The sequence below is a fragment of the Sapajus apella genome, unplaced genomic scaffold, assembly GCF_009761245.1.
Source record: "Sapajus apella isolate SASKATOON/1434 unplaced genomic scaffold, GSC_monkey_1.0 scaffold22, whole genome shotgun sequence".
Lineage (NCBI taxonomy): Eukaryota > Metazoa > Chordata > Mammalia > Primates > Cebidae > Sapajus > Sapajus apella.
The window spans coordinates 16,774,408-16,786,216 of NW_022436962.1; the positions used below are offsets into that span (position 1 = coordinate 16,774,408).

The 11,809-nt window shown below is 42.3% G+C and overlaps 1 long non-coding RNA gene across 1 annotated transcript in view; it reads right to left on the reverse strand.

The window, feature by feature from the left end:
• Positions 1-9,595: 9,595 nt before the first annotated feature.
• LOC116558923 overlaps positions 9,596-11,809 on the reverse strand; it is a 155,703-nt gene continuing 153,489 nt past the window's right edge. Inside the window, exon 5 of the long non-coding RNA XR_004272232.1 lies at positions 9,596-11,517. This is a non-coding gene — a long non-coding RNA (uncharacterized LOC116558923). The remainder of the gene's footprint in view (positions 11,518-11,809) is intronic.

The following is an 11,809-nucleotide window of genomic DNA, read 5'->3' on the forward strand; positions in this document are numbered from 1 at the left end:
CTCATTATTAGCAATAAGGTGGTTTTACTTTCTTATCATTCCTGTGTTCACTGGAGTAGCACTTTAAATTTCCTTCAAGGACTTTTCCTTTGCATTCACAACTTCTCTAACTGGCACAAGAGACCTAGCTTTTGGCCTATTTCAGCTTTCAATATGCCTCCCTCACTAAGCTTATTTCTAGCTTTTGATTTAAAGTGAGAGACATGACTCTTTTTCTGCACTTGAACACTTATAGACCATTGTAGGGTTATTTATTGGTCTAATTTCAATATAAAATGTCTCGTGGAATGGACAGGCCTAAAGAGACAGAGATGGGGAATGGGCTGGTCAGTGGAGTCAGAACACACACAACAGTTACTGATTAAGTTTGCCATCTTATATGGGTGATGCTGCCTCCCCCAAATTACTATAGTAACACCAAACATCACTGATTACAGATCACCACAGCAGATATAACAATAATTTAAAAGTTTGGGATTTTGTGGGAGTTACCAAAATGTGACCCAGAGACACAATGTGAGCACATGCTGTTGGAAAAATGGCACCAACAAACTTCCTTGATGCAGGGTTTCCACAAACCTTCAATTGATAAAAAATGCAATTATCTATGAAGCATAATAAAATAAAGCACAATAAAACAAAGTACATCTATATTCTAGTTGGCCAAAGTTTGCTACATATGCCTCACAAGCAACTGATTTTCAAGCAACTAAACATATTCACAGTATCTTCCATTTCAAGAGGATATTCATTGCAATATAACCTTTTTGTTTGTTTGCGTTATGATGATTCAAAAGGCATCTGGAGAATCTTTCAAGAATAAGGCAGTGATCCATACATCAGAGATGATTGTACAGTAATGCTGTAAATAGACAGGATAAACAAGATGAATCTGAGTCCACTGTCACCCTATCACATTCTCTGGAAGTTTTGTTTGTTTGTTTGAGACGGAGTTTTGCTCTTGCTGCCCAGGCTGGAGTGCAATGGCACAACGTGGCTCATTGCAACCTCTGCCTCCTGGGTGCAAGTGATTTTCCTGCCTCAGTCTCCATAGTAGCTGGGATTACAGGCATCCACCACCACCATGCTTGGCTAATTTTTTGTATTTTTAGTAGAGATGGGGTTTCACCATGTTGGCCAGGCTGGTCATGAACTCCTGACCTCAGGTGATCCACAGGTCTCGGCCTCCCAAAGTGCTGGGATTGCAGGCATAAGCCACTACCTGGAAGTTATTTTTAAACCAATTGTGATTACCAGAATCTTCCCTTGCCATTTCTATCTGGCTTAATGAAAGTAGAGTTGACAATAGTTTTGAAATTTTCACTCCTAGATTGTCTAGAATATAGTTATGTTATAGATATTGGTGTGCAAAGGGCAGAAATACACCACAGCCAGCCTGTCATCTCTCTCCATCCACCACGACCACCATCACTTCCATCCTCTACTCTTACCCTTTGATTTCTTATCATTGCAGATTAGAAGGCTTGGATGGGCTGGCTACTGGAGGATTGCAATAATGTGGAATCAGGCAAGTTGCCGCCTAAGGCAGTAAACTGAGGCTTGGAGTGGGTATGAAGCAAGCCTGAGGAGGAGGAGCCAGCAAACTAATAAAGGCAGTTGACGCCACAAGTCAGTGGGAAGATGTGACCAATAGTGTAAGGAAGAGGACTAGCTCCTGGGGACATCAGAAACAGGTAGAAAAATACACCTTAGGTAGGATGGGGAGAGAGGTGTCAAAATTATTACTCTTATAAGAGCATCACTCTTACTCATTGCTGCATACCTGGCCTTGCAATGGTCCCTGGGTTAAGACATAGAGCTTGGCTGAATTGGAAGAAGATACAGGAAACCATGAGGAATGAACTTCTTTCTGATATATTGAAGTGCTGCAAGGGGCTGGTTGATAAATATGGAAGTGGGGACCCTACAAACTGAAGTTGCAGATACTTCTCAAATCACCAGGGGACTAAGTTTACAAATGACTGCGTTAGGAACAAACACCATTAGCAGAAGGTTAATTCTAACTGACAGGTGAGTTCTAATTATAACATCTACTCCAACCACCAACACCAGCATCACCACTGCTACCAACACTTTCCAGGAGTCAGGGCCTGAACTCATTTATTTTCATGTATTAATTTAACTCATTATTGATGTAATCTTTATAATAGTTCTATGATATAAATGTTACCATCCTCATTTTACAGACAAGAAAAATGAAGCTCAGAGATATCGTCTCTTATACCAGGGCAACAAGTTGGTCAGTGGCTGGTCTAGAAATCAAACCCAGCTTCCATTGAGGCCAGAGAGTGGCATCTCATAGGAAATGGGACTTACTTCCATGGGCAAAAATGAGATTCCTATGACCAAGGATAACTCTGGATTTAAAGAAAATTAAAACAAAATAAAATAGTCCCTGTGCCTGATCTTCCCAGCTAGCCTCTTCTCAGCTTGGTTTGTGGTTATTTATAGCACTCTACTTATAACTCCAGAGCAATCTTGAGCATGTTATTCAACCTTCCTGAGCCTTAATTTCCTCTTTTGCTAGAACGAGGCAATTACATTTAGCAGTCTGATAATTTTCACCTTTAATAGTGATTTTATTCAACATCTGTATCTGCTCTGCACGGGGCATTTCAGACACTGCTAAAGATACAGAATTAAACATGGTGGGGCTTGCAACCTCCAGGCTTCTCACCAGGACATGGGCTTTTCCAGAACACACAGTATGTCATTTACCTCTGCACCTCTGCCCAGCCCATCCCCATAACTAGTTCACTGCCAGGTATTATAGAGGCTCAACGAATGTTCATCAAAATTACTGAAAGAAAGGAGCTTCTCATGATAAATAGCACAAAACAGAATGTAGCAAAGATCTTGGAAACGATGCAGTATAATGGGATAGGCTGTAGGAAAAGGATATTAATAACCAGCTGGAGTGATCAGGAGTTGTCTTCCAGGAAGACTGCATGAAGGAGCTGGCTTCTAACCTTAAAGGAAAGGAAGAGCCTTGATTGGAAATCAAGAAATGGGGGAGCATAAAAAATTCTGGAGACAGGAAATTTCCCTGTCCTCCAGTTTTATCTGCCAAGTCGGGTGTGTAAGAGAGTATGGCAGCACACAAGACCAGAAAGGTGGGGTTGAATTATTAAGAGTCTTAAGTTTTTGAGTTTTGGACTTTAGACTTCTCTGTAGGAAATGAGCCACTGAGGGTTTTTAACTCAAGGGTGGTACAAACAGTTATGTCATATCGAAATTCAACCACTGAACATTGTGTGAGAACAATGCTCCTTCATCTGTGTTCTTCACCTTCATCTGGGTTCTTTTATTTAATCTTATTTACCTCGTGACTCCAAACAACTTTGTAAATTACATAGTTTTATTGTGTGTTAATTACAGCATAATAAAGATATGGAATAAAACACCTCAATTTTTGAGATCAAGTAGTACACAATTTCTTAGAAAAAAAAAAAAAACAAGAAACAGTCTTCTAAAGCTTCACTTTAACTTTTGTGGGATGCCCTTCTTTACCCTCAAGAAATTCATAAGAAAGAAAAGAGAGAGGGAGATAGTGAAGGAAAAGGAGGGAGGAAAAAGGAAAGAAAAAAAGAAACAAAGAAGAGAAGGAAGGAAAGAAAGAAGGAAGACGAGTTTCATATGTTCAAGATTACATGTCCTAGTTTTTGGCAGCATGGGAAGAAACTGGCAGAGGAAAAGCCAAGTACTGTCTGAGTTAATCTCAAGTCGGATGCACTATTACTTTGCTTCAGGGTTATATAAAAAAATCTTTCTTTCCATAGCCATCTTCTTAACAAGGTGTATGAAGAGGTTTTTTTAGATGTCTGGATTCAATTTAGCAGTTTTTTAAAGTCTATATATTCTATGTGCCCAAGCAGCCTATGAATTTTTTTTTCTTCAGGTGGAAGTTTGGGGATTGACAATGCCATTGTTAAAGCCCTTTTAAAGACAGCTCATTTAGAAAGACTGGTTCCCATTGGACACACCTTGAACAGTTAGTTGAGTGTGTTAAAGAGATTTATTCCCAGACAAATTGGCTTATAAATATGAACCAACTCATATAAGGCAATGCACAGAGGAAGCCTTGAGGGAACTATTCTTTCTATTTTAGGGACTGACTTCTATGAAAGACCTCATAGGTAGCTCCTCTTCCTACGACTGGTGCTGGATATTTAGCTCCCACTGAATGTAGGGAGCTAAATTCCTCTTTATTTAACAAAGCAGTCCCGAAGGGCTTAAAAACCCATCATTGGACAGTTAAGTTGAGGAAGTTAAGAAAACTGACACAAAGAGAGGCTTTATAATTCTGTAAGCAACTTTTTGTTGGCTAAAGTTGTCGTTTTTTGGTTTTTTTTTTTTTTTTTTTGAGACAGAGTCTCCTGCTTTCACCCAGGCTGGAGTGCAATGGCGTGATCTCAGCTGAAAATGTCTTAAAAGCAAAGGCCATTATTTTAATCGTCTCTCCCTTGTCTTGCTGCCCACTAAGACATAACTGACGAGATGGAGCCAGCCCAGCCTGTTCCACGTTGAGCAAGTCCGGGCTGCATCCTTCAGCTTGTCATTAAAGAACTTCTAGGAAAAAAATGGAGATGAGAAAGTTGTAGTCAGGTTAACATGAAATAAAAAATATAAAAGGCCACTCAAGGACATTAATTTCCACCCTAATGCAAACCTCTCATTTCAAGTGCATCATTTAAGTGTCTTGAAACACTGCAAGTTTCCATTTCTGTCTGGAATTTTTATTTACTGTTAGTTTCTTACTGCTACTAACACTAAAAACCTTTAGAAAACTCCAGAGGGCTGTGTTCTTCACGGTGGGGGGTGGGGGGTAGAGAATCCGCTCTGTGGTGCTCATGGGAGAGAGAGCAATAGCTGGCCTTGGAAGTTGGGGAGCAAGTACCTAATCTCTATGAGTGGGATAGAGGGGGGCTGCTACTGGCAAGCTTGTCTCTGGGAGTCCACAGCAAAGGATGCCTAGATCACTATGGTTTCCTGCTGTAGTGATTAGTACCTCCCACCTCAAAGTCCCTGAATTTGAAGTTTTTCATAGATTGTGTGAGCCTAAACCTCATCCAACCACTGCTGTCGGAGCAGGAAGCTGGGACTAGAGAGACCTGAGATGCCTATTAAATTGCTAAAACTCACACAGGGTTTAAGGTCTTCAGAGCAAAGATATCTTGCTCCTGGGTTTTATAAAGAATTATAATTTATAATTATAATTTATAATGAATACTGTACTCAAGAACTGCCAAGGAAAGCCAGCCAGAAGGGGCAGTGATGTGAGCTCCAGCTCCATGTCTTCCAGCCAGACAGCTTCCCCAGTGTGTCCGGCAGACGTGTATCCTTTGCTACCTGAGTCCTTTGCAGCACCTTCCGCTCTGCAGTACTGCTGCCTGCCCTGTCTATGGCTCCAGGAGGCTCTAGAATTCTTTCTTGGAGCAAGGGCAGCCTGAGGGGCTTGGGGGAAGCCTGGACAACCAACGGGAGCAGTAAACCTGTTGGGATGAGGGCAGCAAGGGCATCATCCAACTGAGAAGGAGCTGTGCAGATGTCCTTTTCTCTGTTCTGGCTGGGGAAATGGATATGGTGGGTATAGGAAGGAGAGTTAAAAACATGGATAATTTTAAGGAGAAGCAGATATACTTTCTTGGATCCACCTGGTTATTGGTAAAGACTTAGAATAGTTTACATCGTGGATCCCAACACATAGGCTTTGGAAGCAAACAGAATGCCAGTTCTTCCATTCACTTCCCTTTAGCTCCATCTTCTTACCAGTAAAATCCATGTCACTAACCATTCACTGAATGGTTACTCAGGACCAAGCACTATTATAAGGGCTTTACATGCATTAATTCATGTAATCCTCATGTGTACCTTACAATGTAGACTAGAATCTGTGAGCTTCATTCTTCAGATGAAGACATGAAGGCACAGAAAGGCTGAGTAGCTTATTTCAAGTCACAAGGCTAACAGATGACAGAGAAAGGATTTGAATCCAGGGAGTCCACCTTCAGAGTTCATGCTGTGGACATGACTTCACCTTGTTTCTGCAATTGAATGAGACAGCAAACTCATGATTCTCCATGAGTAATAATCCTTAACACTCCAAGTTATTAACACTGAGCCATGATATGGTTTGGTTGTGTCCCCACCCAAATCTCATCTTGAATTGTGGTTCCCATAATCTCCATGTGTCATGGGAGGGACCCAGTGGGAGGTGATTGAATCATGGGCGCAGTTACCCCCATGCTGTTCTCAGGATAGTGAGTTCTCATAAGATCTGATGGTTTTATAAGGGTCTTTTCCCTCTTTGCTCAGCACTTCTCCCTCCTGCCATATTGTGAAGAAAGATATGTTTGCTTCCCCTTCCACCATGATTGTAAGTTTCCTGAGACCTTCCCAACCATGTGAAACTGTGAGTCAATTAAACCTCTTTCCTTTATAAATTACCCAGTCTTTGGTATTTCTTCATAGCAGCATGAGAATGAACTAATACAAGTCACTACCTGTTGAGCATAGTTAAAAAACAAAACAAACTAGAAATTCATGTAATCGTTAGCTTCTGTCCCAGTGGACCCCAAACATTTTGGTTATGCACCCTAAGTTGTAAAATGTTCCTGAACATGTATAAGTATATATACATTCATTTGTGTATGGATTAGAAAAATGTCCTATCATGTATATGACCATTATGAATCATGTAGAACTTAGAAACTGAAATCAAAAACAAATTTAAAAATAGGAGTTCAACATAGATCTACCTCAGAAACACAGTGGGTTTGGTTCCAGACCACTGCAATAAAGCAAATATCATAATAAAGTGAGTCACACCAATTTTCTGGATTAGGCTTTGGCTCTGAGGGACTGTTGTGGCTGGTTTGATCTTTTATCCAGGCCACTCAAACTTTCTCCCTATCAGCAAAAGGCTGTTTTGCTTTCTTATCATTTCTATGTTCACTGGAGTAGCACTTTTAATTTCCTTCAAGAACTTTTCCTTTGCATTCACAACTTCTGAAAATGGCAAAAGAGGACTAGCTTTCAGCCCATCTCGGCTTTCCACATGCCTTTCTCATGAAGCTTAATCATTTCTAGCTTTTGATTTAGAGTAAGAGATGTGAGTCTTCCTTTTACTTGAATATTTAGAAGCTGTCGTTGGGTTATTATCTGGCCTAATTTCAATATGGTTGTGCCTCAGGAAACAGGGAGCTGGAGGAGGGAGAAAGAGACAGGGAAACGTTTGGTGGAGCCATCAGAACACACAACATTTACTGATTATGTTTGCTCTCTTATGTGGGTCCAGTTCATGGTGCCTCAAAACAATTGCAATAGTAGCCTCCAAGATCCCTGACGTCAAAGATTCCTGATCTTTGTAACAGATATAATAATAATAAAGTGTAAAATATTGGGGGAACTACCAAAATGTGACACAGAGACACAAAGTGAGCACATGATATTGGAAAAAATGGCATCAATAGATTTGCTGTATGCAGAGTTGCCATAAATCTTCAGTTTGTAAAAACATGCAGTATCTCCAAAGCACAATAAAGGGAGGCTCAATTAAAACAAGGGCATGCCTATAATTTTCCCTGCTCTTCAGGGGCACGTCTTGCTCACTCTATTTTGAAGACCACCAAGAAGCTCACATTTTCTGTTTTGCCCTTAACAGTTGGCGAGACAGCCCTGACCATCTGAGGACTCCTGCCTTGCCACACTAACTTATGATTCTTTCAGCCCAGGTTACAATCCAGTGATCAGGTGGCAGCCCCTCGTGGGGTATCAGGGCCAGTCACGGGTAGACCTGTGAACCCAGATCAACAATTTCAGCCCCTCTTGTTTAATTACCCCCTCCCCTCACCAGCCCCCTCTTCTTGGACCTTCTCAAATACCCAATGGTGACTGATCCCTCTCTCTGAGCCCCCCTGCTTTGAACATTGAGTGTTCTTCAACCTTCCTGAACTTAAGTCACTTACAGGGCTGTCTGCATTCCAAGCGTTATCTCCATTTAAACTTTCAAAGGCTCATTTTCCTCAACAGTCAAATGAGGATGTTAATTATCTGTGTATCCAAGTGCTGTGAAGTTGAAATGGGGAACCCTTACGATCACGCCTTGCAAACTACCGACAGTGCACCAGGCACTCAGCAGGGCTCGTACATGGCCAGGAAGTCGATCTAGAAGGGAAGACTGTCTCCCTTACACAGGAGTAAATGAAAAGAGATGTTACCCTGAAATGATACCATATCCTGCTACACTCTATCCTAGCCTAATGGCACTGGGCTGCTGCTAACTGCTGAAGACTATTCCCCGAAGAGACTCAGTGTGAGTGGTAACAAGATGGGGATGCTGTGTTTGGCTTCATCATTTGAAGATGGGATCCTAGCAATGGCTCCTTCTAGCTTAGTCTCCCAAACCCCAGCGCACACACGGGCATTGGTTCCCCTCCTCCCAGGTCTCCTTCCATCCCTGGACCTCCCCGACCACTCAGAAGGGAGGGCCATTCCGAGGCCAGAGAAGGAAGGCGGGGGAAGGCTGCCCCACTGGGCTGAAGGGCAGCTGTTTATATTATAATTAAGGTTTTACAGCATAAACTGAAATGTAGCTTGACTATTCCTACAAGGCACTGGAGGTAATTACCACTGCTAGAGGCATTCTCCACTGCCAATTATTTCCCTTCCTAATTGAATAACTTAGGCCACATTGTGGAGGGCCAGGGAAAGGAAGGAGGTGCTTTCAAATATGGACACTCCTTCAGATGGCTCAGAACAGTGCAAAGCTTAACACACTCTCAGTCCAACCCTGTCTGAACGTTCTTCCCGAGGAGTGCGGCATAGAGAATAGGAATGTTAGTCTCAGAGGTCTACCATCTACTAGTTTGGGCAGATCAAACTCCCTGCACCGAATTCCTCTTCTATAAAATGGGAATCATTGAGGTGCAGGCAGACGGCGTTTTATTACACTTTTCTTTATTGCGTTTTGCAGATATTACAGTTTTGTTTTGTTTTTCACATTGAAGGTTTGTGTAACCCTGCATCAAGTCTGTTGGTGCCATTTTTCCAACAGCATGTGCTCACTTCTTGTCTCTGGGTCTCTTTCTCACAATGTCTGGGTAATTCTCACAACATCTCAAACTTTTTCATTATTATTATAACTGTTATGGCGATCTGTGACCAGGGACCTTTGATTTCATTATTGTAATGGTTTTGAGGCACCATGAGCTATACCAACATACGACAGCAAACTTAATAAATATATGTGTGTGTTCTGCCTGCTCCACTGACTTGCTGTTTTCCCATCTCTTTCTCTTTCTCTCTCTCCTTGGGCCTCCCTATTCCCTGAGAGACAATAATATTGAATTAGACCAATTAATAATCCTACAATGGCTTCCACGTGTTCAAGTGAAAGGAAGAGTCACACATTTTCCACTTTAAACCCAAGGCTAGAGATGATTAAGCTTAGTGAGGAAGGCAAGTCAAAAGCTGAGATAGGCCAAAAGCTAGGCAGGCCTCTTGTGCCAAATAGCCAAGTTATGAACGCAAAGGAAAAGTTCTTGAAGGAAATTAAAAGTGCTACTCCAGTGAACACAGGAATGATAAGAAAGCAAAACAGCCTTATTGCTGATAAGGAGAAAGTGTTAGCGGTCTGGATAAAAGATCAAACCAGCCACAACATTCCCTTAAACCCAAACCTAATCCAAAAAATTCGTGTGGCCTGTTTTATTGCGATATTAGCTTTATTGCGGTGGACTGGACAAACCCCACTGTATCTCCAACGTATGTCTGTATAGACTTCATGGCATTGTTGTGAGAATCAAATGAAATATTAATTCTGGCACATAGAGAGCATTCAATCGTTCTGGCTTATGGAGGTGGTTCCGACAGAGGGTGTGACCCATGGAGGGGCAGGTATTTCTCTCTTTCCTGCACAGATGGACGAAACTGAGGCAAAAGTCACACCTCAGTCCCACAAGAAACAGCTTGGGCTGGGAGTATCAGCAGCAGAAAGAAAGCATGCCTCCTGGCTTAAAAATAATAAATTCCTTTGAGTTAAAGAAGAAATGGCCCCTTTCAAGAAATGTGGACAGGTATTCAAGATATCCAGGCCCTAGGAGTGTTTGCTTCTCCCTTTGCCTCCCCTGTATCCATACGAGGTGCCTGGCATTGTGTAACAGGCCTGCGGTGGGTGGCTTCCTTAGCCCCAGGGAAACTCAGGATTAATATCACATACATTTGTTGAGTGTTGAGTTCAACTTTTTAAAATTTTATTCTACTCTCATCTCTTTCACACTTCACAACCACCTGAAAAATAAAAGTATCCTTCCTGGTTTACAGATGAAAAAAATAGAGACTGAGAGACTAAATAACTCACATAAGCTCAATCAAGGACTGCAACACAGCTCTCTGCCTCCAATTTTTCCCACTGCTCCTCCACAGGAAGGAAGTCCCTTCAGCTTTCAGGGTTCACCAGACACTCCCTTCCCAAAGCCCAACTCTTTTGCTATTGGATTTATGTAGTGCATTTAAAACATCACAAAAGCCAGAGATCATGAATTCTCCAACTTCAGTGTGCCTACAAGTCTCCTGGGGAATGTGTTTAAAAATGCAAATTCCGGGGCCACACTCCCAGGAAGTCTGACTCCCTGCATCCAGGACGCGGCCCGGGAATCTGAAGGTTAGCGAGGTCTCCAGGTTTTTCTGATTTCAGTAGTTCAATGAGACGGCTGCAGAGGCCTATGAAAGAGCACCTGTAACATCTCAGCGAGTTGATTTAATCTTTCTGAACATTCATTTCCTTATATGCAGAGGAAGATAATAATATTTACCTCTGCGAGCTTTTGTGAAAATTAAATGAGATAATGCATGGGAAGTGTGGTGGTGCTCTGCTGACATGAGTCCTTGTTAGCACAACTGCTGCTGTCATGAATATTACCAAAATACTGCCAAGCTTGTGTTATTCAAGGGATAAATTACTATAAGCTTGAGACCTTATCATTTGGAATCACTAAATCTATAGAAAATTGGGATGTAAAAGAAACATAAATAGAATTTGATACATTTAAGTCACTTTTTAACAAGATGGACTCATTTATCCTCATTTAACTGCCTTGGGGTGGGGGTCTTGGCAACAGTTTGGACAAACAGGAGTTTGTTCTCTAATTAGCAGACACTGATTAATGGCAGGAAAGGGGACCAACTGGTGGATATGTCGGGGGCGGGGTGGCACTTCTTGAGAACTGGCTTTAAATTAATGTGATCTGCACAAAAAATCAATAGCAGACAGCACTGAGATGGACTAGAATGTGTAGACCCATCCCCAGCCACGGACAGCTTCCTCCTAGTTATCCTCCATTTTCCTAGGACGCTGGGGACATCTCTGAGTGGGAGGGCATCCCGGGACCCCAGGCTGCCTCCATGGGTCTGATGTCTGGGTAAAGAGGAGCTCTGCCTTCTTATTAGGGAAAGCTGACCCAGAGGCTGCCCTGGGACTGCTTCTCCAGGTTTCTCCTGGGGAAAAATATGAAAGAAGAAATTTCAGAAGAAAGTAAGACAAATTGAGCTGAGTGAATGACCTACAGTCAGAGGTGGGAACCCCCCACTCCACACATACACACACTTTGAATTTGGCAAAAAGTCCAGATGAGGTATGAAGTGGCTCTACTGGCCAGGACTACCCACAGGCTGGCCTGGGGCTGGTGGCCTGAGCTTTGTCAGAGAGCCTCTAGAAATCTGCATTTCAACCAGGCCACCTCCGCCACACACACACACACACACACACACACACACACACACACACACA